The sequence below is a fragment of the Peromyscus californicus genome, unplaced genomic scaffold, assembly GCF_007827085.1.
Source record: "Peromyscus californicus insignis strain IS unplaced genomic scaffold, ASM782708v3 Scaffold_6__1_contigs__length_162567912, whole genome shotgun sequence".
Lineage (NCBI taxonomy): Eukaryota > Metazoa > Chordata > Mammalia > Rodentia > Cricetidae > Peromyscus > Peromyscus californicus.
This window is the reverse complement of record NW_026294584.1, coordinates 5,158,310-5,164,880: the sequence shown is the minus strand read 5'-3', so window position 1 is coordinate 5,164,880 and position 6,571 is coordinate 5,158,310. Positions and strand designations below refer to the sequence as shown.

At 35.0% G+C, this 6,571-nt stretch overlaps 1 protein-coding gene across 10 annotated transcripts in view; it reads left to right on the top strand.

Annotated features, from left to right (window-relative positions):
* The window catches only part of Magi2 (membrane associated guanylate kinase, WW and PDZ domain containing 2), a 1,438,220-nt gene that overhangs the window by 60,922 nt on the left and 1,370,727 nt on the right, over window positions 1-6,571 (top strand). The window lies entirely within an intron of this gene.

Below are 6,571 nucleotides of genomic sequence, written 5' to 3'. Positions count from 1 at the left end.
ACATTTGTGACTTCTTGTAGAATTAAGGGGAGACTATGGAACAGAAAAACATTTCCCAAGAGTAAATCCTAGTAATGACACAGTTTGTTGCTAAGAATGTGGTTGGACTCAACTGCAGGGCATGATGGGAAAGTCATATGTGTTTGTGCTCTCAGGAATTGGATTTTCGGTGAAAACTTCCACTCCATTATTTTAGTGGTTACTGTACTAAGTCATGGGATACATGTAAAAACAATAAATGAGTCAAGATTCTTTAGACTCTAGAGAACCCCCAGAGTTGTTTAACAGAGTAAGGAAAGAAGGAAGGAGAGAGAGAGAGAGAGAGAGAGAGAGAGAGAGAGAGAGAGAGAGAGAGAGAGAGAGAGAGAGGAGAAGAAAAGGAAGGGAGGAAAATAAGATCCGTGTTCTTTTGTGCACAGGAGCTTACATTCTAAGAGCAAGCTATGCACTCATGTGTTTGTCTATTTGTAGGTCATGTCTTGCTCATTCACTTACACAGCATTCTTCTCACATTTCTGAGCTGCACCAGAAATGACAAAAAGAACTTACATGCATAAAGGAAACCTTCTCTGACTTCATGTTTCATATTCAAGTTTGATCTGTGTATCTAAACATGAATACAACCTTCGTGAGATTGCAGTGCTTATACTTTTACAGACGAGGATGCGCAGCGACATTGTCAACATAGAACAATGTGAGTCATTGTACATTGTACAGCCCCCAGCTTCAGGCTTCCCAGGGCCCTCCCTAGAAAGAACAGAAAAGTCAAACAAAAGGTCATGCTCATGAGACTTCCTGTTGCCTTGCCTCTGTGTCACATTATGGGATGATAAAAACTCTCCTGATACCCGGAATTGTGACATTTGAGAGGTGGAAGAGGATCAGAAGTTCAAGGCTGTCCTTGGCTACATAAGGACTTCAGAAAAGCCTGGATACATGAGAATGTGTCTCAAAATGAATAAATAAATGTGTCATTAAGTTCCCCTCAGTAAATTATTTACTCTCAGCGAGACAAATGTGTCCCTGGAAAAGGGGAGTGAAGATTCGCATGAGACAAGACGTTGGCTTCCAGTTGTTAGTATAATGAAATCAGTGCCTAATGCACACAGTTAGAGAAGCGTGTTATGTGGTTCTTTTCCGGTTATATGTTGTTTTATATAGCTTTATTTGTACCTTTTCTTTACTAACACAGGCTGGTTAGATCAAAGAGTAACTAAAACATCTTAGAATTCTGATTTTTCTGAAAATTAAGAACTATGTTTTATCCGAACAAGCACTCCATAAACAGGAAAGAAAGAAATAAAGCTAATTTTAAACAATTTTTATCAGCTCCTTCTTTTCCCTTTAAATATCAGGTGCTTTATTTGGCAATTACAATTACACAGCCTGCCTGATGTAACCATTACACAGCTTACTTTACATAACCATTACACAACCTGCTGCCTGATGTAAAGCTCTTCAATTGTTATTATAGAACCTATGATTATAGGATTCTTCCACTTAAACCTTTATAAAGATGAGCAAAGTGGGAAACTATACCTTTGCTGCCATTTAATGAATCCAATTTAAAACACTGCCAAACTCTATAGCAATGTAAAGATTAAGATCAAATTTCCTAGCCAAATAGATACTGCCAAGAGTTACTTACTAGCGATGGAGAAATGTCTGAAGTATCGCTTTATAAAGAGAACAAAGGTCTCTCCTAGTTCGTGTCATGTCTCTGGATTGTAATTTGTGAGCATTAAAAGAAAAATAATCTTATCAAATGTGTGTGTGTGTCTGTGTGTGTGACGGGGTCTTTTCTCCCCTCACCTCCCATCCTTCCTAGGAATGTTACTTCAGCTCATCCCAGGAGAACTCTCTGCTTGCTGTCTTTCCCACCATGAGGAAGTATTGTTATTTATTTACAAGTGAAAGAAGAGGACATTTTTGCATATCTAAACTGAAATTAGGCCCTGGTTAATTTTGTCTTAAAATAGGAATTATTGAAAGTTGAGGGAAGGTAATAGCTTTAAGAATTTTTTTTAACATTTGTTTTTATTTTCCTGATTTTATCTAATGATTTTACTTTTTTCTTCTTTTTTACATTATTTTTTCTTTACTCACTCCACACACCATCCACAGATCACCCCTCCTCACTCTTCCCACCCCCAGCCCTCCCATCTTAGCATTTTACTTTTAAATATATTCTTTATTATTTAATTTTTTAAATTTAAGTATACTTTTATCATGTTCTTCACCTTCCCCAAGTCCTTCTGGATCCTCTTCCTCTCCCCAACTACCTAACTTTAATTTCTCTCTCAAAAAATAAAAAACTCAATACAACAAAACAAAGAAAACAAAGTAAACCTACCTACCCAAAAACAAAAACAAAAGACACCAAACTGTAACATGTAAAAGCACAAACAAAAAAGTATGGGGTTATTTACTCTATATCTACCTTTTGTAGCTCTATGGATTGTAGCTTGGTTATCATTGACTTCACAGCTAATATCCACATATAATCAAATATATAACATGTTCAATGGGTGTATTATTCAGCTGTTAAAAAATGACATCATGAAATTTAAAGGCAAATGGATGGGACTAGGAAAAAAACATCCTGAGTGAGGTATTCCAGACTCAGAAAAATAAATGTAGAATGTATTTCATTTTTTTCTTTTAACCTTTGGTTTTTTTTTTCCATGCCAAGGCAAGGCTTTCTACCATAATGGAGTCAAAACTAGAGTAGAACTGTTTTTTGAGTTATATTTCATGTTTGCGTTGCTTTTGGTCTTTGTATAATTTCCCATAAGTCAAAGTGAGGTGGCATTCTTTTTTTTTTTTCCTTAGTTTTCATTTCTTGTTTTACTTTTTGACAGTTTTGTATATGAACACTGTATTTACATCAATCCTCTATCTCTTCCCTCCAGGTCTTCCCATAACCCCCACTCATCCTCAAATTCATGGCCTTTAATATTTTTATTGTAACTGTTACACATTTATGTACATGTATATTTATAATTAGAATCTGCTGAAATCATTTACTGCTGCTCATGTGTGTTTAAGGCTGACCTCTTTGCTAGCCTGTAAGGGGGCTTGTCCCTGGAGAAAGACTCTCCCTTTCACAGCTGTGGTGGTATACTTACCTTAGTAAAACTACTCTTGCAAAACTCGCAAATTATTTCATCAAGCCAACTCTTTCTACATGTACAGAAATGAACCTTGCTTTCACTCAATTTGCATATCTGATCCATTTATGTTACAATATAGCATCTTCCTTCATTTGTTATCATGAAAGTCAACATGGGCACCAGAGTTCCCAGCTCTTCTAAGGGTTCCCAAAGTTCTCTGTAAATAAAATCAATGGCAACAATCCCCAGAAGAAGGTGAAGTATTAATATAGCAAATTTTCTCTATCTACATTATTTGTGTTGAGTTGCAAGCTTTCCTCCCAGCAAATGCTAATAAATTTTGGATTCCATGAACTTGTCCTTCTGTCCTGGGCCATGAGACCCTCTATACAAACGATGCATGGGAATCTAGTAGGCAAGGCGGTTTTCACAAGTGGTGTAGCACAGTGTTCTTTCCGATCTAAGGACCCTTCTGAAATATGTGGCATGTCTGCTGACCTGCTTCTCTTTTCCACCTTAAAATGACAGAGAATCACACCTTGCATTTCTAAATCTCATGCTTTGGGTAGTGGGAGGAAGTGATTGCACTAAATGATGCTCTGGGATGAGGAATTTTAGAGATGATACTTTGGCAATTTCCAAGTACTATAGTTGCAGAAAGAAAAATTTTCTACCCCCTATTAAAGTTCCCCAATCTTCTTATAACAACCTTTTCTATATCCTATAATCCTTCATCTCATATACAGGGTAAAGTTTCCCGGATATAACATGTGAATGCAGTTCATAATTGATATCTAAATAAAATAGGATTTCTTTAATCATCTAAATTGTTTTAGTATTTCATTCAACAAAGATAAGCATTTTTCCACTAAGTGTTTCTACAACTATATTTGCTGAATTCCAGTACTGTACAGAGAAGTACAAGCTTGGATTAAGTCACCCAGGGTGATTCTATCCTTAAAGAAAAGAATACTGGACAGAGTTGAGCCCATGCCTGAAGTCTCAGCACCTGTCAGGCAGCAAGATCAGAAGTGAAGGTTAGCACTCAGCCCCAGCTGTGTGGGCTCCATCTCAACACAAACAAAAGGAAAGAAAGGACAGAGTGTACCTGAAGGTTTTGTCTGCTCACTGCTACTCTCCATTGAGGAAATATGTCCCGAGTTTTATTTTTTTATTTATTTTTTGTGTTTGAAAGTATTTAATCTTTATTCTATTATAAATTTATGTGACAAAACATACATACATATTTAAATATTGTTTCTGAAACAGCTATCCTATACAATTATTAAAGAGTCCATGAATTTGAAAGAGAACAAGTCAGGTAGGTATACAGGTATGGAGAATAGGGAAGGGAAGCATGATGTAATTATAATCTCAAAAAATAAAAGAAGTAGCTTAAAAAAATAAAAAGTACATTGAGCATATAATTTATGTAAACAATAGGCACATTAAATTTTTACATTACATGAAAAATCTAAATAAGAAATGATCTCTTAATGATATGAATAGATTTTTTGATTGCAAATAAATAGTTGTTAATAAATGAGACCGAGGTTGGCCTGCATTTTACTTTTTTTTTCCCTGTAGATGCTAATACTGGAAAGCTTGATAATAGACATAAGATGATATCAGAGTTGCTTGATAACAGACATACAAAGTTGATATCAGAGTTGCTCTGTTACTATTTAGAGCCATTGCTTAGTGGATGCTTCTGGAACCAAATAACACAATTTAAGTGAACTCTGCATGAAATTAGTTAAACTGTTTCTCACATTCCTTTTTTTTCTTTTTTTTAGTAAGTTTTTTTTTTTTAATTTATTTTACATACCAACCACAGATCTGCCTCAACTGAATGTACCAGGCTCTACTGACTCCCCATGGGTGGCGTTACCTTGTTGGAGAAGGGAATGGGGGATGGGTTGGGGTGGGAAGGCTGGGGGGTGGGAGGAGGGAAGAGAGGGGGATCTGTTGTGAGTATGTGTCCTGATTGGCACTGACACGGGAGTTTCCTTTTCTATTATTTCCTGCTTTTGCTTACCACACATCTGAATCCTAAACTGTTAATTCTCATTTTCAGTGTTTTCCTGGTCTGTTTGATAAGGAATTTATACTTATTATAGTGAAATTCTCTTATTGGATTAAAATCAAATGAACATTTCACAACTAATTATAAAATGCAAACTACATTGCGGGTGTTGTCTACAATCATATCCTGAATGTCCAGGGAAGTTCTGGTTATGATTGTCACCAATATATTTGTGATGTGAATGATATGAGTGGTTTCTTCTTTGCACACAGATATTTTCCTCTCTAGGAGCACTCCCTGTCTGCCTGAGATCTCACAGGCCTGAGGTCTCGTAAGCTGGACATTGGGGAAAGGGAAAGACTCCGGATATGTCAAATCCAGCCTGGCTCCAGACAGCATAGTTCTCATGACAATAGGGAGGACTCACACAGGAAATCATTTATCTCCTCCATTATATATATGAAGATAATTTTTACTCTCAGAATTCATTGCCATTTTTGTATCAAATACAATGACTTATTTCTAGGTCAACTAGAAACAGATTTTCTTAATGTCTAGGAGAAATTTAAAATTATTTCCAAGACAATTAGAAAGTAAAGAATTTCAAATACAGATATTCAAAAAATTAGATATATTATACCTATTCAGGGGTTATCTAAGAGTATTCTTATTGATGTATAATTTTCTATTAAACAGTTATTAAAGTCAAACAGGAAAGATTTTTAAAATGCAACATAATGGAAGATAATAGCATGATCATAAGCAAATATTTTGATTCTTGTAAATATATTTTGTTTTTATTTGATATCAAAAAATTTGATTTTTTTCGGCAATTTAGAGTCTTGTAATTTAGCTTTTCCATAAGGGATTTTGAGACATTACCATGATATTAAATTACTAAGCAGCACAGGAGATCACCCTGCATGTCAGTTCCAGAAAAAAACATAGAAAATAGTATAATAAATTGATTAATTATCCATATGAGTAGGATATGTTCATTTCATTTAACACCTTAGGTACCAGAAGTCATTCTTAGTCTACTTGTGATTCTTATTTTAAATATTTAAAGAGAAACAAAATGACTTTAGATCTTCAATAAAAACTAGTGATTGTGTACACCGAAGCTCTAAATTTTCTGAGCTTTGAAAGTCACAGCATAAGCCTTTCAAGATGTTAGTGTTCCAAGCACACTAAATATTGGAAGATTTGGCTGTACTTTGTTAAAAACCGTTGCTAAAATCCTTTAAAACATGTTAGTTTGTAATTTATATCACTTTTAGCCAAAGCTGTAAATGATATTTTAAATTTTCTTGGTATGTATTGTTCATAAAGTTGAATCTGATTTTGAAGACATGTACTAGGAATTATCTTTTGTTCTTCTTGTTGTTAAGGCTGTGAAGTAAGTTTGTTTTTTTATTATTCACCTTTTCCC